The 26,039-nt window shown below is 31.3% G+C and overlaps 1 protein-coding gene across 2 annotated transcripts in view; it reads right to left on the bottom strand.

Annotated features, from left to right (window-relative positions):
- Positions 1-26,039, bottom strand: part of LOC139519943 (C-C chemokine receptor type 1-like) — a 74,034-nt gene that overhangs the window by 35,659 nt on the left and 12,336 nt on the right. For both annotated transcript variants that reach the window (XM_071312262.1, XM_071312261.1), the window contains exon 2: positions 22,545-22,617. The gene's annotated coding sequence lies outside the window, so the exon portion shown is untranslated. The remainder of the gene's footprint in view (positions 1-22,544; positions 22,618-26,039) is intronic.

Raw genomic sequence — 26,039 nt, 5'->3', positions numbered from 1 at the left:
ATTTAAAAAACTTGTATAGTACTGTACAGACAGTTTGTACAATGTACTATCTTGTTGTTTTACTTCCGGGTAAAAAGATAGTACTTTGTACAGAAAGTTTGTACAATGTACTATCTTGTTGTTTTACTTCCAGGTAAAAAGATAGTACTCTGTACAGAAAGTTTGTACAATGTACTATCTTCTTGTTTTACTTCCGGGTAAAAGATAGTACTCTGTACAGACAAGTTTGTACAGTGCACTATCTTTTTATGGGATCAGGAAATAATAGGTACGGCAATTAATTGGTGCAGTTCCTTCACCGGAAATCTGTGACATGTTCGAAATATTTAATCAAATTATTTATGCATTTCAATATAGAGAAAAAAAATAGTCTATCATGGCAGATATAGAGGCGATGGATTTATAATATATAACGGAACATATCAGGGAACATCAGATGAAATAATAGATTTTTTTCGTCTAGCAAATAATTAAAACCCCTAATTAAAATCGAAAACGATCAAATGTCGTTCTTAGATGTTGATGTATTTAAAGGTCAAAGATTTACAACATATAACATTCTTGACCTTGAAATTCAAAGTAATTTTTAAGACACAAATTCTTATCTGTTTCTGGACAGAAATAACTGTCACTCACAGCATGTATTCAGAGGATTTATTAAAGGTAAAGCAATGCGGCAAACTAGAAACACAATTGACCATAACAAATTAATAAAAAAATCTTAACTAATTTCAAAGTGAAATTATTAGATAGGGGTTATGATAACGTGGAGAAAGATGATAGTATCACTGATGCTTTATCAATTGACCGTACTGATTTATTACAACAAAAGAAATCAGAAGAAAACAATATATTCCGTAAGTTTTTATAACTAAATATTATAATCCATATATACGTAAAATAAAGAAACGTGTAATGAAACACTGGCATTTATTACAGTTTGACGAAGATTGTGTACAAGTATTCAATGTAGCACCAATAGTTGCGTATAGCAAACATAAAAGTATTGGGGATATGCTTAGTATATCAAAGTTTAAGACTTTATTCAAATTGACAGTTGGATCCCTGATGATGGCAGATCTGTCATAACTTGTCTGTACAGAGTACTATCTTTTTACCCGGAAGTAAAAACAAGATAGTACATTGTTCAAACTTTCTGTACAGAGTACCATCTTTTTACCGGAAGTAAAACACAAGATTGTACATTGTACAAACTTTCTGTACAGAGTACTATCATTTTACCCGGAAGTAAAACAACAGGATAGTACATTGTACAAACTTTCTGTACAGAGTACTATCTTTTAATCAGGAAGTAAAACAACAAGAAAGTATTATGTACAAACTGTCTATACAGTACTATACAAAGTTTAAATAGTATTTTTGTCGGCTCACTTCGGCCATCGTAATATACACAATAGACACAATAAACATATGTATGTTAGCGGCAATAAGGCATTAAGCTTAAATCCTAGGCAATAAGCTAACGCCTAGGCATTAAGTCTAAAGCCTAAATGATGTTAGGCATTAGTCTTAAATCCTAGGATTTAAGCTTAAATCCTGAAAAATATGTCCAGGCATTAAGCTTATTGCCTAAAAATTAAATGCGAGTAAATCAAAGACATTTACTCAATTAAATAAAAAATTATTCATTTGTTACATAATAGCATTTCGAGAACTGAAGTTTAAAATGTCATCTACTGGAAATAAAATCACAGATAAATAGGTTTTTATATTAAAACTTATCAAATATTTCTTATAAAACATGAAATCAGTGATAGAAATTTGTGTTAAAATCATTTGTTATCACAAGTTGTTTATACATATATATCAAACATACACATGTTTACCTTGTTGAATTGTACGTATCATGCCCGACTATAAATACAATTTACTTACTTACTTAGTACTTACTTATACACAATAAAAACAGCATCAACAATTTAAACAACAAACAAGCTGTTAAGAGTCCCCTGCCCTCAGTTTTTATGACTTTTTCAAGAAGGATTTTAACTTATTTGTTTGTAGAGGCGTTGATGGATTTAGTAAATAATGAATTCTTTCTTCTTCAGTTAAATTATTAAAGTTATTATTTTCAGTACAGATGCGTTGAAAAAAGGCATTTCTTAGAGTTTTATTATAATCACAATAGAGTAAAAAATGTTTCTCATCCTCTAGTATTTTACATTTATGGCAAAGTCGTTCCTCTCTTGGGATTTTAAAATATCTTCCCTTTTCAATCAAGAGGGAGTGATCACTTATTCTAAATTTAGTGATTAATCTCCTTATCTGAAAATTAGATAAGATTCTAGTTTGTAATCTTTTTAAAGTTTTTTATATAGATAAAATTTACTTTTATCATCAATGTTTTCAAATTTAGTTTGAATAAAATCTTCATATCTATTTTTCATTTTTAATTTTATATCGTTTTTTTTAATTTTATTCTCAATTTAACATGATACCATGGATACGGCAAGAAATGCCCGAGACTAAATATGGTGTTGGTAAGAATTACAATGTCAATAGAATTGTCTGTTCTATGTGTTGTACTGAGTTGTCACGTTTCCTGCGATTGGAACCCATAAGCTTTGATACTTTATATTTTTTTCAAGAAGCATGAAAATAGCTTTTGACAAAAAACAAGAATCACATAAAACATATTAATACATTCTATACAAAAAACTGCTAAAATAATATAATTCCGATAATCCTACTCAATTTTTGGCATTAACAATAGTATGTATATGCGTTCTTGATTATATTTTCAACAACGAAAATTGGAGATCTATTGTCATCGCCTTGTGTCTTTTGTTCAAATTTCATCTTTGCTAGATGTTAAAACTAAGCCAAAGTTGCGGTTAAAGGATAAAGTTGATTGGAGTAATGTATGAAACATTATATTTACAATAAGATCTTACTAGGTCTTTGTCAGTTTTTATAAAATTTAGAATGGAAATGGGGAATGTGTCAAAGAGACAAAAACCCGACCACAACAGCTAAAGGCCATCAGTGGGTCTTCAATGCAGCGAGAAACTCTATAGGCTGTTCTTGACAACGATCAGTCAATTTGTTTCTTTGATTTGATGGCAATTTACAGAGATTCCTTATGGTACATAAAATTTTCTTCAAAACTTATCTGAATCTATTATTAAATGTTATGTTACATTTTTATATTTGTTGATATAAACTTAAGAATGGAACTGAGAGAATATTTCAAAGTGACAACAATCAGACTAAAGAACAGGGAAAAAAACGAAGGGCATGCACTAATTGACTTCAACACAGCGAGAAAATATCGTACCTGGAAAAAAAAGATATCGATGCGTTTGACGTCTTTTGACAGGTATTGGAAATGTTTTAATTAAATTCATAAAAAAATATTGCAAAAATATAAATTAAGAATTGCTAATTACAAATTAATATTATAGTGCAAAACAATAAGAATCTAATATGCCCGTTGTATGAACTTCATAGCATTGCATGCTCCAAAAATTATATCTATTATCTATTATTATTATATAAGAGATCAACAATAATGGATGTATTTACGTCATGTAATCAATTACATTTGGCAGGACATTATATGTAATTATACCTGCAAAAATGTATATTTATTTCTAAATATATGCTATTTGTCAAAATTACACTACAGCTTCGTTTAACATTTGAACTTCATTCAATTCCTCTTTACACCCTATTTGCAAAAATGACAACCAGATCTAATGAGATGAATAACGATAAACCAGCATGCTATTTTTGTATGTATTAATTATAGTCATCTTTTCCAGTATCTAGCTGAAGTACCCATTTATCGATAAACAGCTGAGATGGTGAATACATTGTACCTTCAGTACCCTTCCGGTGGTATTTTCGAGACTTTTTCACTGTTATTAAATTGTTAACGATGTTGTTGTATGTATGACAAAAATTTGATATTACAATTGCATACGGTCAAATAAAAAAAACAAACATTCTCGTTTCCTATTGTTAGTTTTCCTTTTTGGACTACTAGTATGTTGTTCCTTCATACGTAATGTATATTCCCCAACCCGTTTGCTTTAATCGTGTCTGCAAATTCGTATAATATTTAAATGAACGAAATCATAATCTATGTATAACTAGTAAATTCATGATTAAGTCAGGGATTTTGTGAATTCTTTCATAGATACAAAATATTTGGTTTTGACGTGTGGTTTATCAGAAATGAAATATCACATACTAATTTGTACGGATTGTTTTATCGGAAAGAACACAATCTGTCTACGCATTAATTGAAAAAGTTGTGAACTATTTGGTATGTTAATATAACTTCAACAAGTATATAACATAGTCAATTTTCTGTTAGATTTTTCCTCCTTATCAATCGGGCATTACATTCACTTTTCTTTAAATGTCCTTGCTAACTCAAAATAAAAATTTCATAAAAATTCCCCAAAAAGTAAAATAAACAAACCAATAAAAATCAATCAACAAACAAAATCCTGACTCAATGAGAAATAACAGAACACCCTAAAAATAAACAAACAAAAAACCCAAAGAAGACGTCTACGTGCAAAGAAAACAGAAACATAAGAATTCAGATAATTGGCCAAAGAACGGAATGGTATAATGAGAATCAATCACAAAGCACTAAAAAACATGTTATTCTATGTATATCTTAAATAAACAGTTAGTTGTAAATTGCATTATGGAAATGATCATAACGACTCGATTATAAATATTTGGGACATATGGATTTTTGATCAGTTGTTTTCTATATCCTATTGCTAACAATCATCCACATGTTACATACAGCTCTGAAGAAAGTTAATACTTTCAGAAGTTGTTGCTTATTTCTGGGTTTTCAGTGCTCCGACGGCCTCATTAAAATCGCGTTGTAATTCTACTACCGATCGATGATGACATAATTATATTTACAGTAACGTTGGGCATGAAAAGTGGTAGAATAGTTATCTGGCGAAGCTCATCAAGAGATACTGTTCTAGTTAAAAATATGATTCATTTGGCAATTTGTGCCTCATTATCGATCCAAAATGTTCGGAAGTTTCTTCAGAATTTAATTCGGTCGATTATTTTTTTATCATCATTTATTTAATGATCTTTCTCCTTCGATAAAACTTATGTCGACTCTTAACAAACACATCTGCGTTTTTGTCAAAATGATTAAATAAACTCATATCTTTTAGATCACAGTTCTCACAAGAATGCTAGTGCGAAACAATCAAGCTTTCTTCGTTTATTGTCAACAAAAGATATGATATGGAAAAGACCGTGTGTGGTCTTAAATCGTGATATAAGATGAACAACTCAAGTATTAGCGGTTTAAGAACAGATACCTACTATTCAATAAAATCCAATAAAAGAAACATAAAAGTTGGGCAATACTGTTATTGAATAGAGTTTAGATCATTTAAACAAAATAAATGAAGACCAATAATATAAAAACATGTTCTTAAGATAAAACGTTTTTGTTATATAAGGCAGATAAATGCGAATATCAAAAGATCGAAAGTTTGATTCACAACTATGTCTATCAAGTTGATTTGTTGTTATTTTAGTTTTCAGTTTTATATAAATAATCGATTTACGATTGATTGTGTGGGTGTTTCTTAGTGTCCACTAACATTTGTATATCAATCAAAAGCTTTCCAGATATTTAAAACTGAAGTCTCGCTGTGGGGAAACTATAGCGTTGGAGAGGTCCAAATAGCAACAATTTAACCTGATATACACGCTGGGAGGGGGTGGGGGGGGGGGGGGGGGTGGTGGAGGTTAGTTTAAAAAGATAAGCATAATATTACATTATTGTATTGTTTTAGTATAAGGTAGGACTGGATATGAAAATCTTTTGAAAATGGCAAGTACTTTATTGTTAATAAGAATTCATTGATTAAATCTAAATGGCCTAACGCCCAGTGGCAAATACTGAATGCATGTTCAGGATGACACACAAGTAATGTATACATGTAACTGCTTTTGTTGTTTCTGTTTGTTTACATCGTTGGTATTCACCTACCTACATAACCATGATTGACATGTACAGTGGCGGATCCAGAAATTTTCATAAGTGGGGGGCCTCTGACTGACCTTAGAGGGGGCCCGCTCCAGTCACGCTTCAGTGATTCCCTAAATAAGCAAACAAATTTTTTCCCAAAAAGGGGGGGGGGGCGGGCCCCCTGCCCTCCCCCTAAATCCGCCTCTGATGTAGAAGCAATGTGTACATTGTAATATAAAAATAATTATTTTTAAAAAGTCTGATTTTTTAAATTAAATAACTGTACACTTCACTTTGACAACCTTGATTTTTGTTATTTTATATACATTTTTAAAAATTTAAAACTACTATACTACACATATGTCGTAAAGAGTTGCCTATAATTCTGATCATATAAACTGAAGACTTTGCCGAGGTGAAGTTTAACTTGAAGAACCATTTTTTTACGCTCTCCCATGAAAAAAGAATCTTTAATATAAACGTTAAAGAGATTAAGTAATGGATGGTTAACTTGAAGAACTTTTTTCCCCCAACCTTAGGAGGCTATAATAGATATAAAGCCTAATTGTTCAACTCAAATGGAAGACTGATGTATAGAAATGTGGTTAAATTGGACTTTTTTGTTCACTAATGAGACCCATGCCGACGTAGCATAGTCCGGTCAGTATCGAAACGTTAAACAAAAACCTTTGCAACAACTATGTGACGTGTCTGCATTAATGGTCATTTGCAAGGCAAATTTCTATCCCATCAATTGATCTGTACTCTTATTTTCCATGGAGGCTCTAATTTCCCAACCATCAATCTGTTGGTTTTTTTTTTTTTGGTTTTTTTTTATCTTTTCTTTGAAGACCCTTCCATTTCGATTTATATTTTTAATATGTGTTCTCTTTCTGAATATTAATGTAACATTGGTCACTGGACGTTAAGCAAACATTTATCAATCAGTTTCCTCTATCGAGTTTCTAAATTAATCATATCCAATATAATTAATTAATAACTAACAGTGTACGACCTCCATTTAGGTCAATGTCGTTTTGTAATAGATAAAACTGAAAAACTTGAGACCGACGGCGTGTTTCGTAAACATTCTTGCATGTGGAAATCACATGTGTATACACATAAACGTCAGTTTTGTTTATTTGTTGGATTCGTAAACAAAACTGAGGTCCATTTGTACACAAGAATGCATTCTATCTATATGCTTTAATCTTATCAATTAATGAAACAAGACTTCGTAATTTTCCCCAATCAAGATAATGGTTGTTTTCATTAATATCGTAATTAACAATGATAGTGAAATGTAGTTAGTTACTATAAGTGTGACACTATTTATGTATCAATAATTAATACGTTCTTAAATAGGTCCTCTATAGTAAAAAGAGTAATAATATACTAATATGCATGATGCATTGTGACTTAATAGGAATTGTGGACTTTAACCACAATGCATTTTTAAAACTTACCAGGCTTTAAATCTCAGCCCAGGAAAAATTTTGATGGATTCTCTGTCACAATAATGAAGCTACTCTCGTACAATATTGTCAAACATTTATGAATACTTTATCTTATATATCAAGAGCAGACATGTAGAAATGCTTCACTCGCTGATGATATAGTATTATCATTGGATACTAGATAGAAGTTCAATGAGTTCAAGGTCGTATTCAAGATAAGAAGAAAATTTGTTATGACCAATGAATCATGATCTTGAGTTCAAGGTCATTTGACAATGACAACCTTACTTTAATTAAACAGATGTTAGTTTAATCTAAAGGTAATACCATTATGATAAAATATTAACAAGGACCGTTTCGAATGAAAATAAGGTTACTGAGAGATTTTTTTAAAAAGGGACACATCAAGACATCACCTGCATAATGAAAATATATCGCTCGTAGCTGATACGGTATTACGGGGCTTGCATTTCCTATAATGATTTGTTTAATATTTGTCACATGAAAGTCATTGCAGAGATTGTTCTGGTCATATTCCTGTCATTCTTTCTACATTCATAACACTAAAGGTCGGGAAAGTTCACCAGATTTCTTCTTTTACTGCAACACGATGCAGAAACAAACATTACTACATCTATACTATTAAACGAGAAAACCTCATTTTGTGTGTCGCTTCTCTTCCTTCCACAATAAACTAATCATCAGGCCTCTGTGTCCTATAGGTAACATGCATAGTCGCATTTGTCATCCATTCTTATGATTATTCAGATTGAGATATTTTGGGAGAAAAACGACAAAAAAAGTGTCCGGATATTGATCCCGTTATTTGACTGACTTTAAGTCATAGATAGGTTTTCCGGTTTGAAACATGCACAAGTACAACCAATCGTATCATAGATAACAAAAATGAAAAAGAAATAAGCCAACCAGAGCGTTCTCCATATCATGGTTTTTAGATCACAAGAACCACAACTATTATACCTTCTTAGAAAGGACAATTATTTTTCCTGTTTATCTTCATGTAAACTACAATTATACTACTATGATATATAGCTATATATGTGGACACTCTGTATTCTGTCTACTGTTTTCTTTGAAATGACTATTTAAGGGGTCATACTGGTCAGTTGCATATATGTTGAAATAAGTAAAACATGTGGAAAAAAGAATGTGTCCATAGAACACGGATGCCACATCGGCACTATAATTTTCTATGTTCAGTGGACCGTGAAATGGGGTAAAATATCTAATTTGGCATAAAAAAATTAGAAAGATTATATAATAGGGAACATAATAAGTTACTATGTTTCGAACTGATTGGACTTAACTTCATCAAAATCTATCACAACCAATAAATTTAACCTGAAGCCGTACGGACGAACGAACGAACGAACGAACGGACGCACATAGAAAACATAATTCCCTTAAATGGAGTATAAACATTTATTGTTGAAAGTGAAAGTAGTGATTTGGCCAAAATGAAAGTAGGGTAGAGATTTGAGGAAGGCAGGACTTTTTCGGGACGTCGGGATCGTGTTTTTAAGCTCGGGATTTTGAGATTGATCCTTACGTGATCCGGAAATATTGTTTTCGAATTTCGGGATGTCGGGATATGAATTTCTTTAAATTCGGCACCTCGGGATTTCATGTTTTTAAGCCCGGGATTTCGGGATCAGTACCCCTCCGACCCGTGACCCCTCAAATTAGCCTTCGTCATGTAAACAAGATTCAAATCCTACCATTGGCATGTTAATACACATGATAGGGCTCTCAAAAGAACAAAAGCACTGATGAATTGTCCTAGAAGCATATCTAATTTTATTAGAATAATAATGGTCTATAAGCAGTTGCATTTATTTCATGTTTGAAGTGGTGCAATTTTTTTATTTGATAATTTGATTTTACTTTTACCAAAAAAAATGCATTGTAGCAATGGGAAATATTAATTATGATCTGAGGCCAGAAACCTGAAAATAATTGAATTTAACATTAAGGAAACAGATAATGGACTTTGGAAAAAGTGAGAGGGCTTTTGATACCTTTTATGAAATTCTGCAGACATAATATGTTTTACAAAAAATTATTCTACAACAGTTTACAACTGTGTATGCCCTTGGTCAAAGAACCGAAAATTAGGTCAAGGGCAAGGGAACCCTGTCGAATGGACATTTACATATTTTTTTAAATGGTTCTATAGAATAATTGTAGCATAGGTACTATCAAAAATGAGGGGGTAGGAGACACTGACACAGTCAAGGAATTTACACACTCATGACATGAGGTCAAGGTAATACAAGCCGTTTCTGATGACACCGTTAATCTATAGACTAAATATTATAGTTGGCACAGATGATGCACCCACTCCCATATCATATAAAGCTATAAAGGAATAACTGACGAACTGTTAAAGTGACGTTACCCAAATTTTTACCTGATCTGAGAGTTGTGGTAACAAGTCTTGTGTATAAGTTTCATAACTGTTTGAGGCAAACTTAAGTTAGGGAACGGAAACGAAAAAAAAATCCGTTTGTTAAGGTTTATAACTATAGAACGGTTAAAAATCAAAATTGCTCTGTGTTTTGTGGTAGTAATCATTTTTATCAGTTTCATAACATTTGGTTGAGGCAAACTAAAGTAAGGGAACAGTAACGAACTAAACTCTCTCTCCACTACGACCGGGGCATAAAAACGTACATCGTTTTTATGATGGCGAGACAAAAGTTAGATGCATTCTTGGCTAAAAAGAAGTTAATTTTGAAAAAAGAACTTAGTCCGATGCTTATATACTTCTAAGTAAATAAGGCAGTTCAAGAATTGCTTGGGAAATTTATTTGTAAACATTCTAAATCAAAGCTAAATAAGTGTTTCTTTATCACCTTTGAATTTGAATGAATTGCCACCCTGTTTTTCTCTCATTTTTATAATTTTATAAGATTTTGGCTCGTTTGGAATGTGTGGACTAATTCAGTTTCAAGAATGAATCTATTGTTTGTGTAAGTTATAAATAACTTACGGATAGGAAAATATTTACGTTTATATCAATTTAACCCTTTATTTATTTGATAATAAATATCAGATTTAGGATTAAATTTCCGAAGGGAAAATAGAGAAACTATTTTATATTTTCTGCATGATAAATCACACAAAGTGTGAAGAAATTGAACAACAAATACTTAACCAGACTTGACAAATCTAAACAATATGTTATTTACTCAAATATAACACCATTTTTACAGATTTATTTTTGATAATGACGTCCTAATTTCGGTAACAGATGTGGATAGATTGATTTATATGTTTTATAAATTTTCCTTTTAGTTGTACATCTCCCAGTGTAATAAAGTGGAAAACTGAATTCAAAAAACTGCGCCAACATAAGAATGAAAATGCTAACTAATTTTTTATGTTTTTCAAACGATATCATTAAGTTTTATGCACACAAATTTAGACATATGTCACCTTGTTGTTTTCTGCTAGAGTAATTTCTTCTCATTAAATTGGTATATAAAGGCAGGCAGAAAAAATGTCAAGGAGTACAACTCCCCTTAGTATATACGGAGTGTCTATTCGTCCGGCTAGCCGGACGAATAGTTAAAAATCTCTATTCGTCCGGCCATCCGTCTGCGGATGCGCAAATCTTCAATATCAATAAAGTATCATGTGACGCGGAAAATGTCCCGGATGAGGTGTCGGATAACACACGCGCGTATGCAATGGACGTTTTGAGAATTGGAGATCGTGATTTATATTTAAAGATGTCATAGAGAAAACCAGAGAGAATGTGATTGCTTTAAACAAATGTCTATAGGAGTGATTCCAGAACAATAGCGTATTAACTGTGAGGAATAAGCCTGAAATTAAAGTGAAATTGATGATTTACCCAATTTACCTTATGGAGGCAAAACGCATTCGGAAAAAATATTATATCAATTAAACTTGCTTGGATGCATTATTTTCAAGTTATACTACAACGGAGATCTATGAACATACTGATATGCCGAGACTGGGAATATGACACCAGGGTTTGGGATCCCCCTTTTTTTCGGTTGTATCTAAATATTTATTATATACATTTTTTTTCTAAAACAAATCTTATCGAAAACACAATGCTACTTTTGGGGACAGGTTACACGTGCCTACCATTTTCTTTAATTTCCTATGAATTAAAAATCGCCGAACAATTTGAGTGAAGAATTGTGCACTGATAATCATATGAGGACCTTACTTTAACCAAACTTCACAGAAACAATAAATTCAGGATCTTTTAGAATCATAGATGAAGCCAATAATGATTGGCCCGACTATTTACTTTACAGGAAATTCATATGCAGAACAACAAAAGAGAGAATCATTCCCCCTCCCTCCCTCAGTACCCAAAAAAAATGGAGGGATGGATGGCCATCTTTTTCAAGACAGACAAATAAGAATTATTACCGTTAAAAAAATGTGAAAAGAGTCCAAATTTTATCATAAATTTGATTGTATGATGTATATTAAATAAAGCCATTGCATATTGATACACAAAACTATGACTGGAATCAATACAAATATTGGAATACAAAAGACCATACACATTAAACCACTATTTTTAAAGCCCTATTCCTCAGAAAATATATGCGCACATAGAATATTAGAATAAAAAAGTCTGAATCAAATGTATAGTTTATTTCTTTCTTTTTTTTAGAATGACTTCTTTTTTTATAAAAAGATGTTAGACAATATAAATTAAAAACAACTCGTGCTTTATTAAAAACCTTCAAAACACGATGTTATATCTTCATCATTATATTTTTGGCCGGACAAATAGCGAAAAACCGTAAAAAATGCTATTTGTCCGGCTTGCCGGATGCATAGACATTTTTGACTATTTGTCCGGCTAGCCGAACGAAAGTGGCCGCATTCGTGTTCATCCTTAATAGTAAAACGTAAGTTGTATTTGATGATAATACATAACATATATAAAGGTTGAGGATGAACACGGATGCGGCCACTTTCATTTTTACCAAAAACCAACTGAAAAATGACATTTTTCGGCATATTTGGTAGATTTTTCATTTTGAGCTTGAATCGGATGGTTTTTAATGACTAAATCTGTTAAAATCTTCCACATAAACTAATTAATTCAAATAAAATAGACACTTAAGTGTTTAAAAAGTGATCAAAATCTTTCGTCAGATGAACCTGAAATTTGAGGCCAAAATCGGTCCTTACCGGACCTACTCCTTTGTACAGGTGGGATACAATGACGTTAAGCACGATATAGCGTCTCAAATTGTAACGTCAAATTTTTACGTTTTACGGCGATTACCGATTATTTGGGATAAGTTTTGTATTTCGCTTGCAATTTTTGTTTTGCACATCAATATGGATACTTCTTATAATGTTTTGTTGTACTGAATATGCATGGAATATTTCCCAATAAAAGTAACGTAAGCAACAAACAACAAAATATATCGTATTTGGGTAATGCTTAAGCTTTATGAAATGAGAAGATAAATACGGTAGGATGAGTTCCAATGAGACAACTCTCTACCAGAAATCAATTGACATAAAACGTAATAAAGTGCAATGTTTTCCCATTTAGATCCGAAATGGAGGAGGATATATATTTTGCTTTAATATAAAAAGTTTGTCGGGAATTACAAGTTAAGCGGGTCTTGCTTATAAAATTCACTATACTTTCTTTCATAGCGGTACAATTAGATTATGAAATGAAACGATTGTCAGAAAAAAGGTTAATTATAATTCATCTCATATGTTTACTTTGTATGATGTGGAGAGATATATAGCCACGCTTTAGGCCCAATTTTATTTTCACTTTCAATTCTATACACATGAATCTTGTTGCAGAGAAATAAAAAAAAATCGCAGTCAAAATTTGATAGCCTCTTGTGATACAAAACTTTTTCACAACTTAAGAACCTCATCTAAACGAACAATTCCAGTCATCGGTTTTTTTTTAATACTTTGTGTTCTAATTGATAGTATCTGACTAACAAGAAAATTCTATCTGAGGAACTATATACAGATGATCCACCATAAATAGCATACCCCGAATCGACAACGTTGAAAACGTAAGAAAATCGTCCAGTGGACAAACTTGCAAGACATTTCATTTCTTTGAAAACGAAGTCGTTTCGACTACGCAAGTTATCAAAAAGTATGTAGCTGTTTTGTAAAGTTAAAGCACAATTACGGAAATGCACTATTTAGCATACAACTAATCTAAATTTTCAATAAATAACGTCGCAAATGACAATTTATTTGTAAAAAACGGCGAAATCCGACATTGGACATCTTGCAAGACATTTTCCAGAAGCCGTTGCATTTTTATATGTAGTGTGAGTGCTGCAAAAATTCGATTTTGATATGGTCTATATATGTACTTATGTGAGCCGAATTTACACAAACGAAATATCATATAATCTTATATTTCAAAACCTATAAATTTTGATAACTTAACTTCTTCCAAAATCTGACCATAATGAACACTATTTGTTTTTGCCAAAAAATAGCGTTGGTCGTATGAGAAACACATATCCAGTAATATTGTTATACTTTATATATAAAGCATATCATTCATTCGAATTTTCGTGGATATCACACTATTTTGAAGAACACAAACACCCCTGCTAATGTGATTATGCGTATAGTCTGTTACGTCTGACACGCATATTTTTGACGTTTTTTCAATATGTTGTCCTTATTTTAGACTAAAGTAAAATATGATAAAACAATTTGTACTTTTTTCGGAATAGTAGTTACCTGTCTACTCTATGGATATAATTTTTATATAACTTAACTGTTATGATTTTATAGATAAGCTGTTTATTAGTGTGGACTGGTTGATTACACGGTATTGACGCAATAACGTGCGTAACGTCAATATGATCCTATTCATGATGTGAAACGGTCACTATAAATTTTATGTCAGTTCGCAATTTAGCGGTCATTTTCGAAATTCCATAGAGCTGTAAGATTTGAAAATTCAAGTATACAAAAATGAAAGCAACCAATATGATATTATTATATTTTCACATAAATTATAGAAAAGGTTCGCCACCTCTACATGAAAATGTGATTTTATTGAATTATACGAAAACACTTTTATTTCTAACATAACCATGATAATTAAGGGTATTTTAAACTTGTGATAGAAAAATGATCTATGAAACAAAATAATACTCCTGAAATGTGATTTTTTTAAAGAGTCGTTTAAGCCTTCAATGCAAAGGAAATACTAAATTTTTCATCAATTTCTATCAAGTTGTCCGTGTCTCCCCAAAATGTTACCACGTCCAAATTGAAAATTTTTTTGCACGGAACGTCAATGTAACGTAATATATATATAATTTTGTTTTCCATTGACTGAAAGTTTAGCATTGTTGTGTTTTTAGCATTTGACCAGAGCTCTGGCGTTTGTGTAATGATATATTTTATGGAGATCATTTTTAATAATTTAAAAGGTAATAAATCAACAAGAAAATTTAACTTCCATCAAAGTTTTGTAAACCATGTGCTGATCTTAAAGGCGTCGAAGCTTTTGATGAATAATAAGTTTTCTATAATATCGAACCTTTCGACTTTGGAACCTAGTAACATGTACGTGTCTACTAGTACGAATGTTTGTGGTATATACTAACAGTCATTTCCACGCATCCGACAAGCAGACCAATGTGAAAAATACTTATTTGAATTCAAGGAATGTAGATCACTTTTTAATTTTAAATAAAATGAAAAATTCCAAACTGCCGTTTTCATTAAAAAATCTGAGGATGAAATTGAAATTATAGATCAAGCAAAGAGAAGATATATAGTAGCTGTTGCTGCCATTGACCCGAACGAGGATTATTTTCTTATTTATAATCTTCTTGAAAGACACACATTTGGGATGTTGATAGTACGGATAAAAAGACCCTAAATTATTCTCTAACTGTAGTTCAAAAACTACAGCTGAAGGCGGGTTTATAACATTTATACTCTTAAACCCCTAAACAACTTCGGTACTGGCTGTTTCCACGCGATGTATACGTCCAGACTTGGATACTTGTGATGACGGAATCCTAAGCATCATAGAGGATAAACATTTTGCAACAATTGACATGCTTGGGCAGTGACAAATACTTGAAATGTATACTTTCGTTAATTCAAGATTATGATGAAATAAAGTTTATTTAATTGTCAAAAGTATACAATCAGTCATGCAAACAGTCTATTTTTTAAATGAGTAGTTAGACATGAAAATGCCAGCTGTATTAAAAATGGTGCAAAGCTTTGACGTTTTCATGGTACAGAAGTCGGTTGAAAATAATTGAAAACTACGTCGAGTAACGTTACCATTACTAAACCGAACAATGTGCGTAACGTCTATGTGTTCCGAATGGTTGTAAGAAAATATGTTTGTAAAAACATTTCGTCATACTAGGTTTTCTGCTGTAATGTGATAAAGTTAATAAAATCCAAAACAATCATATTCACATTAGCATATCACATCACAGAAATAAATAACAGTTTTTATCTTACCTCCTATACATTTCTAGGAATATGATTGGTTAAAAGCGACCTCGTGGAGACCGTGTATATTCAATATTAGGTTAGTAGGGAGGCGGGGCTTATTTCAATATTAGGTTAGTAGTGAATTTGCGACTTAGGCACTGTTTGATTATTTCAAATATTGCAAGTTCTTTTTAATATTGTTATATCAAGGTTGTTTATTATAAATATCTATCGTTTACATTAGTTTTTTTTAGTGCATATCAATTGAAGTAGGTTCTTAAAATTGAACACCTGAACACTTTAATACAGAAATAAGGAGATGTGTTATGAAAGCAAATAAGACAACTTTAGTCTAAATTCAACACATAAAGATAGTCGGTAAGATAAATTCGTTACATAGTGTGCTAGTGACCTAATATGATCGCTCTCACCCCATATGGAATTTACTGACCCTGTATATATCATATTAGGTCACTAACACACTATGTAACTAATAATATTACCCACATTCTTTATTTCACCAGCAGTAATATAAAAAACAATGGCACCACGAAGCTAGCTGTCTAAAACATTTGAATATCGAAATGCTTTCATATGTTTGCTGCAACCGTGAGAGAACTGTAACAAGTTATTCTATGGTAAAACTCTACTAAAATATTCGTTCAGAATGAAATAAATGTGATCTGTCTTTTATCTCTTAAAGTATAAAAAAATTAGAATAAGCTGAACAATTAACTTATAAATTATGACATTAAAAAAAATCACATCTTAAAACGTCGACGCGATGCATACCATAATTATTTCTCTAAAGCAAGTGATACGAGATCTCTATAATCTAAATAAACCTTCATTCTCAATCAGTGTCAAAAAGATTTTACATGAACTGAACGGCAAACTGCATACAAGCAGGCTGGTGCTAACAAATAACAGATCGCATATCATATATGCAAAAAAATCTGTTTTGTTCTTCAAAGAAACATTGCTCACTTTGGCATGTTAATTTCAATATCGATTGATTTTTGATTGCCCTAATTATTTTTTCATCCTCTTTTTGCGTGGTACATTATTGTTTTAGACCTTTTGTTTATGATAGAAAAGGGAGTTTATTGCTTTTTAATAAAATATCTGTGTGTTGCTTTAAGTCTTATGTGTATAAATGTATTTAGATAATACACCTAAAGGGAAACTGACACATACCGACAAAAGAGCCAGCGAAAACCGAGACGTTAGTTCGTGTTTTTCCTTGATTTGGATATCAATCATCACCCTCAAGATTGATTAAGTGCAATATGTAGACATTCCAAGAAAAGTATGACATCGTACAATGGGAAAATAAATCTTTAAGTCTATCAGAAATGCTGCATATACACACCTTGATAATTCAATGGACCCGAATTTTAAAGGAAATATTTGTAGCCATTTAATTTTTGTTTGGTTTCAATTTGTGGTTGACGAAATATTTTGCATAGTTCAGTTATAAATATACAATTACGTTCATAGAAACAGAAAGAACATCTCTGAAGGAACCTGTGGCAAGTCGCACACACCCACAACATAAGATAGACAATGAACTATAAAAAACAAAACAAATCGTGTTTTTCTCGCTAATATTGGAAAGTAAATCAAAAAAGAGATGTCGCTGTTTGATTTAATTAACTTCAAGGCAATAGTGTAAATGACTGACGTTTAAGTAGAGAAATTAGTCTGATTACAAATAAAACCAAATCCTTGTTGGAATTTGTAAGAGATTACGAGTTCTATCGCCGGCTCTGTTAAACTCAGCTTGATATTTCAATAACATATTTCACTTTTGAAATTATGTAGTTATCAAAATCGGCAAACGATAAATTATATACATGCATGTAGCTGTTACACTTTAAAAATATGAGCATTCATTGATTTTGCAATTCTTATCATAACTGCAACGATAGAAGAAGATGTATTCTTTATTTGAACAACCATACAATGTATCATGCTTAGAATTTAAACACTTGTGATACATGTTTAGATCTAAACGTGTTTAGGATTGTGTTTAATTTCTTAACTTTTTCAGTAAGCACATAATATTTAAACATGACATGAATTTAAACACGTTTAAAAATGAAAGTGTATAGAAATTAAACACATTTTTCTAAGCTAAACAGGATTCTAAACACAATCCTAAACACATTGTACCGATACACGTTTAGATCTAAACATGTAAAAAAAAAAGTGCACAAAAGATGTGCTTAGGATCTAAACACCATTTTTACAGTGTAGACATATTAATTATACCCCGCTACTTCGGTGGAATAACCAACCTTCTACCATGGAAGTAACAAAGACAATATACACACTTCCATGTGTCTACAGATAATGCGAATCATTTTACATATTACCTAAGCAAGCTATATTCTGTATTGGAACGTTTCAGTACACAACAGATTCAGTTAACGTTTCTCTCAACGCCTAACAATATGTCGTACTTGGTCGGTTTGATTTCTCATCATTTATATATCAGACCCAGAATGTATCACTTATTTGTTTGTTATGATCGTCTAAAGATTCTAATATGTTTACATTCGTCAAATGTCTGACCATCATAATACCAATTTGTTCCACTTGTAGTGAAAGCTATTTGTGAATGCATATCGCATTTTTCTGTATAGACTGGCTAGTATGCCGAATGAAGCTATCTAATCATGGAAGTAACCATTGTACCATGTTGTAGTGTTTGACAGAGTTATTGGTTCGTTAAAATAAGTGCCAAGCGCACAATAAAGACTTCTTTAGAAAAGTTATTTGGGATGAAGTGTTGATATTATTTTATTATTATGAACTCTTTTGTATACATATTGAAAATCTAGTGTGTTCCTCCTGTTCTCGATGATGCACGTTTATCAGTTTATGCGGATTTGAAATACATATTTTAACCATTATTGTTATTATTGCTATTCTTAAGGCTAGCAATTAAAAATGGATAAAAAATGATGTGAGGTCTTCTTCAATGAAACACCGAGTACCGAATGACACAAATAAGACATTTTGCTCTTTTATAATATCTTTGGTTTGTTGTAAAAACTTAGTTTTATACGATTGCACACTTGAGTACAAAATGTTGATCCTAGTATCTATCGAACAATTGATAGCTTTCAAACGTGAGACATTTTACAAATGTAATCAAAAGATTTGTGTTGCTGTTACACGACCATGTTAATGTGTGTGTACATATACGTACATGCGTTATGATATTGATTAACTTTCGTTTTTTTAAGGCAGTGGCTATTCGTCCGGCTAGCCGGACAAATAGTCAAAAATGTCTATTCATCCGGCAAGCCGGACAAATAGCATTTTTTACGGTTTTTCGCTATTTGTCCGGCCAAAAATATAATGATGAAGATATAACATCGTGTTTTGAAGGTTTTTAATAAAGCACGAGTTGTTTTAAATTATATTGTCTAACATCTTTTTATGAAAAAGAAGTCATTCTAAAAAAAAAAGAAATAAACTATACATTTGATTCAGACTTTTTTATTCTAATATTCTATGTGCGCATATATTTTCTGAGGAATAGGGCTTTAGTGGTTTAATGTGCATGGTCTTTTGTATTCCAATATTTGTATTGATTCCAGTCATAGTTTTGTGTATCAATATGCAATAGCTTTATTTAATATACATCATACAATCAAATTTATGATAAAATTTGGACTCTTTTCACATTTTTTTTAACGGTAATAATTCTTATTTGTCTGTCTTGAAAAAGATGGCCATCCATCCCTCCATTTTTTTGGGTACTGAGGGAGGGGGAATGATTCTCTCTTTTGTTGTTCTGCATATGAATTTCCTGTAAAGTAAATAGTCGGGCCAATCATTTTTGGCTTCATCTATGATTCTAAAAGATCCTGAATTATTGTTTCTGTGAAGTTTGGTTAAAGTAAGGTCCTCATATGATTATCAGTGCACAATTCTTCACTTAAATTGTTCGGCGATTTTTAATTCATAGGAAATTAGAGAAAATGGTAGGCACGTGTAACCTGTCCCCAAAAGTAGCATTGTGTTTTCGATAAGATTTGTTTTAGAAAAAAAATGTATATAATAAATATTTAGATACAACCGAAAAAAAGGGGGGATCCCCCAACCCTGGTGTCTTATTCCCAGTCTCGGCATATCAGTATGTTCATAGATCTCCGTTGTAGTATAACTTGAAAATAATGCATCCAAGCAAGTTTAATTGATATTATATTTTTTCCGAATGCATTTTGCCTCCATAAGGTAAATTGGGTAAATCATCAATTTCACTTTAATTTCAGGCTTATTCCTCACAGTTAACATGCATACGCTATTGTTCTGGAATCACTCCTATAGACATTTGTTTAAAGCAATCACATTCTCTCTGGTTTTCTCTATGACATCTTTAAATATGAATCACGATCTCCAATTCTCAAAACGTCCATTGCATACGCGCGTGTGCTATCCGACACCGCGTGTGTTATCCGACACCTCATCCGGGACACTTTCCGCGTCACATGATACTTTATTGATATCGAAGATTTGCGCATCCGCAGACGGATGGCCGGACGAATAGAGATTTTTAACTATTCGTCCGGCTAGCCGGACGAATAGACACTCCGTTTTTTTAAAGCGTGTTTGTCATGATCTGTCATGATTGTGTCTTTCTGTAAAAAAAAATCATTTCAGTCAAATGCAACATTGCATTTACAACATCTGCTATGTAAAAACTTTTCTAAATTATGTTTTTGACATAATCCTGGTAAACTAATATTTCTCATAAAGATTCCCTAGACGTATACATTTCCTTTTCGGGAATCAGGTTTATTGGGAAAATAAAACAACTTTCTCATTAAGTGGATTAACACCGTAATCTCTAAAAAGGTATATAAAAGATACAGATCAACACCAAATATCAAATCTACACTTGAAAAACAGAAATTTGCATCATATCATAATGGATCTTGGGCAAAGTAGACACGATAAACTGTTGTAAATCATGCTTATCTTAACATTTTAAAATCATTTTTAATATTTGCATATGTGTTTCAAATCTCTATCAACACTTATACAAACGCTCATAAATCTTTAGAAGTAGGTTACTATATTTTAGAGATTACTTAGGCGTAAAAATAGAACAAAAACAATGTAATCAAAATTTGCGATGCAACATTTATAACATCTGTTCACTTTAAACTTTGGAGGTAATTCTTCAACGTTCACGCGTTCTAAGTACATTTCTGGATTCACCCTCATCGCGAACGCTCGAAGTCGAATATGTGAGCCTATGATGTATAAGAACCGAAAAAGTTGAAGAGGTGAATGACATATAAGGACATACGAAATAACTACATATAAATCCATGTGATGTCAACTTAAGATAATTTTACGAAACTAAAGCTCCAAGTTCTGCATGCAAAGTTGACCTTGGATGTATTTGACCTTTTTTAAAGCTCCTCACGTTTTACAGTACCTATACATCCTTTTTGTCTTTCATATGTTTGCGTTTAAGCCTACGTAAATAAGGTTATAAAATACAGAAAACAGCTTAGAACGCATCAAATTTATATAGTGTTATTTTATTCGTATTAAACTTCTTAGTTGTAAGTCAAAAGATGCAACATATTCTTTTGTACCGAAACAAATCTATTTAATATATAATTTGCATAGGATGTTACTAGGTGAACTCTATATATATATTTGTCTATGTGTACTCTATTTGATCCTATCATACTGCGTGCAATATACGGATAATTGGTGCTGCATATAATGCCTCAATATGATGAAAATAGGAAAGAACTTGTCAATACTATTCAAACATTTAGATCCATCTTATTACTCCTATAATACATGACATTTTAATATCTAATAGATAATTAATTTAGCACTTATTAATTTTTATATCCTTCAGGTTATATTACATTATTATTACATTATTATTAATATCCAATTATTTTATGTCATAGTTGTGCTTCAGATAATAACATCGAAAGACGGTAGTATGCTGATTTTGAAGTATATATCAACCATTCCAGAGATATTTTTTTATTGATTTAGTAGGAAAAATTATGCTACAACATGCTTTTACAGATTCATACAAAATCAAAACAAACACTTTATAAATGTGGTACGTCCGAAGCACTTTCCTGTATTTATCTTCACCAGTAAAACTCAAACCCAAAAATGTGATTGCTAAGTATTATAAATATCGTCAAAGAGCGGAGTTATATGAGCAAAAGGGGACCATAATTAATAACGTAATTCTTCTACGGTCAACTTCAAATCCAATATCAATTTCGGAATGTATAAATCATACTAAATCAGTTTTAATGAGTGACTGTTTTTTATTTATTAAGTAAATTGGTGTGAAAAACACAAAAAATCATTTAGCAGGTGCCTATGAGCCTTTGTTCTATGCTCTTATTGATATCTCTTATAACAGCAAAATAAATAATCTATAAAGGTTATCTTGTTTCCATATCCCATCGTATATTAACAGTGCAATCATATGTGATATGTCATGTTTTCAAATAAAAAAAATACATGTATTTAAAACCAAGATGAATTACTTATATATTGAATATCGAAAGGAATATAAATATATCACTTACTTTTTCCAATAGAAATCATTTGTCCATATCAATTACTACTACAAGTCCTTAATTGCTTAAAGTTAATCGTAGCCTGAAAATATAAATTGTTATCATTGGATTTTTAACTCGTTAATATGCACAAAATTTCCACAGAAAACTAACAAGCTCTAACACAAAATCAGTGAAGTCCAGCCAATCAATTCGCTAAAATGTTGATTTTATGCAGCATTAAAACAACATGCACGTCCTCTCCAAAATGTTAATCTGTGCATACGCCAAGACTTTCTGAATCTGATGAGATGTTATAGGTAAATCATTATATATCTTCATCTCCTGTACTTATCGCATTATGAGGAAAATATCGTAAATATACGCCTGACTGAACTCCATATGACATATACTTGTGGTGAACGTGCTACGTTGGGTTCATACTGTAGGTTTATATACTATAGACAAAGGTGGTACACGAAAATTATAGCATATTAAACTCTTTATCAACGAAGTCCATCGTGATTAAAGACTGGCTTGACTGAAATTTAACAAAGTAACGACCAGCCTCATCCATTAAGAGTTAAGTGAAACTCTGACATGTAATTTTATATATACACTAATAACTTTGTGTTCTTTTAAATCGTCCTGAAAGGTAACATCGCCCGAAAACCATAAACAAAACAGTGGAAGTAAATTGAGAAAGAGTTTACAATTTACTTTGTTTGCATAACCATTGAAATAGAAGCTGTACAAATATTCAATTTTGAAGTTAAACATTTTGCTTGGACAAAAACACAATAATTATATACTAATTAACCATTAGCAAAAGTTGACTACTTTTGAATTTACAAAATTTCAGATCTAATGCATTTTGATGGATTTTTTTGTGAGTAGAAATTCCAAAGTCTAGAACTAATGGAAACAGGTATTTGATAGTTAGAAATAACACATTACAAACATGTAAATAACAAGTAATGAGACCAAGAAATTTCCCATTAATATCCGTAAAATCAAGAGTATTTTTTTGTTTATTGTTCCAAAAATTAACAGCAATAGTTGGGAAACGGATTTAAAACTTCAATTTGTTAAATATTTATTATCTATACATCAATTACTTTAAATAACGTTTCTACACTGTTAATACAGAGATATGGAAGCGTGAAACACTTCAGTTACCATAGCGAATGCATCTTACTCTCTTATGTTATTCTTTTGCTAATGTGCAAATCTAACAATTTAACTTCCTGTGACTATCATACATAGTCTCAACATCCTAGTTCTTAATCCGAAATCAAATTTCAAACTTTCAAATGTATGTAAAGAGGGAAGAAACAAACTGAGTTGACATTCTAAAGCGAGGAACATAACTGTTAATCGTTAATTTAAACAAAAGTGTACGTAAGCAACAATGCGTATATCACGTGTAAAGAGCAAATACTTGTTACCCTTCTGGAGAATCCGAGTTCACCCTCAGTTTTCTTGGGGGTTTTGTGTTGCTCAAATTTGAAGTTTCTTTGTGGTGTTTATAGTAAACTTGTTTGTGTATTCGTCTTTTTTATGGCCATGGTAGTTACTGCTTTTTCTGATATATATGTCATTTGTTTGTACTTAAGTATTTTGTAACTCCTTTCCCCGATAATCATGTCAAGCATTGCATTCATATTTGTTCACAAGTATTTCGATCGTTAAACTTTATTTACTACAGGCAAGGATTTGTATAGTAAGTCTTACTATACAAATCCTTGCTACAGGCACAAATGAAAGTAACAAATTTTTGGAGGATACGGAGAACTTAGTGTAAAAAAAATACAAATTCAATTGATCCAAAATTATTTGTTGATAGATTCTGTACGACCCCTGGTGTGTGAATCAATTAATGCAAATCAAGAGATTATAATTTCAAATGATATTTATACCTCGTTGAATGTTTTGACCTAATAAACATTTCAAATATTATTTTTATAGATAAATTTATACCGCTGATTTTAGGTTTAAAGTCCGAAAGAATTTTTACATAGATTCGAAAATTCTAATAAACACCATGACATGATGGCAAACATTAAATATGACTAAATCTGTACGATTGAAGTCATATAAATAATACTGTTCCTTAACAATGCAGTTCAAAATATAAAAACATACTTTCATGGTGTTTCTATAATCTTTCCGTTCAATTTCACAATGTTAAATGCCATAATTTGAAATTTTTAAGCTTTCGACATGGTTTTTGGTAAATTAATTTCTTGTACAGTTTATGGCTTTTTTGTGACAAGTTATCCCGAAGTTTACGTCACATAAATCCACAACACCTGTTAATGTCGTTTTATTCCTCAGTCGCTAAATATCCAGATAATCCGTTTCTTATGAGAAAATTATTCCTTCTAATTTATGCATCATTCCGATTAAAAAGAGATGTTAAAACCTTATGATTTATTTGTTGTATCAACCGATTGTATTCTTCATGTATGTTAAATCACGTTTCTGAACAACACTGAAATATAAGTACAAGATCATATAAAATCTGTAACATGGAAGATTCGAATCAGACCTGGTATTGCCTTGTACTATAATCAATAAAAATCGTCTCAATGTTTTTATCGGTACTTCAAAATCATACTTATTGCATACTTACAAGTAACGAATTTTCCCATGCATATAAGGTACTCATATAAATGAAATCACCAAATAGGTATAAATCTAAGCACTTGGTACTTGAAGAGTGAATATTAACTGACATACATGCCAAATTGAAATGTCTTGTAAATCTGTAGAATTATAACTATAATGGAGCAAATTTTTCGTCTAAATCTGATGAAATACAACCATAATTGAAGCAAATGAAGTAATACTTTCATGTTTTGATTTTTGCATGTAATTATGAAATTAAACGTCTCAAACATTGACAGACTTAGATTCATGCAGAATCATCTTTTTAAAGATGTGATGGTGTTTTTGAAAGACATATAATGGATGAATAACAACTTCTGTCTAGATGATTATAGAAAAAAATTGAGCAGACACATAATTGTATATATGTAGAATAAGTATACTGTATGAGCAAGAAATCTGATTTATGAATAAGAAATAACAGAACTTTTGATTTTTGTCCGATTTGTTATACATGTACCATTCGATCAATATTGACAATCGCAGACCGTCATTATCAGATCGAGAATCCGATTGCTCAGCTTCAAGTAATATAACATATTATATTGTTTAATTTAAAAATTCCCAAATGGACAGAAAATCATCTTAACCTTTAAGAAACCTAAGACGGCGTGCACGAAGTTGACGGCAACTGTAAAATGCGCTTTTTAAAAAGTTCTTTACCACCGTATTCAAAATATTTTTGAATAAAAATAAGAATAAGAATTTTTTTATGATAAAATAATAAATGCATGCCATTAAAATCCACATTAATAGTAAGGTAAATTAAAATTTAATCTATAAAGCAGGAAACGGACATATAGAAAACGGCAAAAATAAGGTGTAACTTGTAACATTAAATAAGTATAAATTAGA

Source organism: Mytilus edulis, chromosome 4 (genome assembly GCF_963676685.1).
Source record: "Mytilus edulis chromosome 4, xbMytEdul2.2, whole genome shotgun sequence".
Classification (NCBI taxonomy): domain Eukaryota; kingdom Metazoa; phylum Mollusca; class Bivalvia; order Mytilida; family Mytilidae; genus Mytilus; species Mytilus edulis.
The sequence above is the reverse complement of the archived record's forward strand: the minus strand, read 5'-3'. Positions and strand labels throughout refer to the sequence as shown.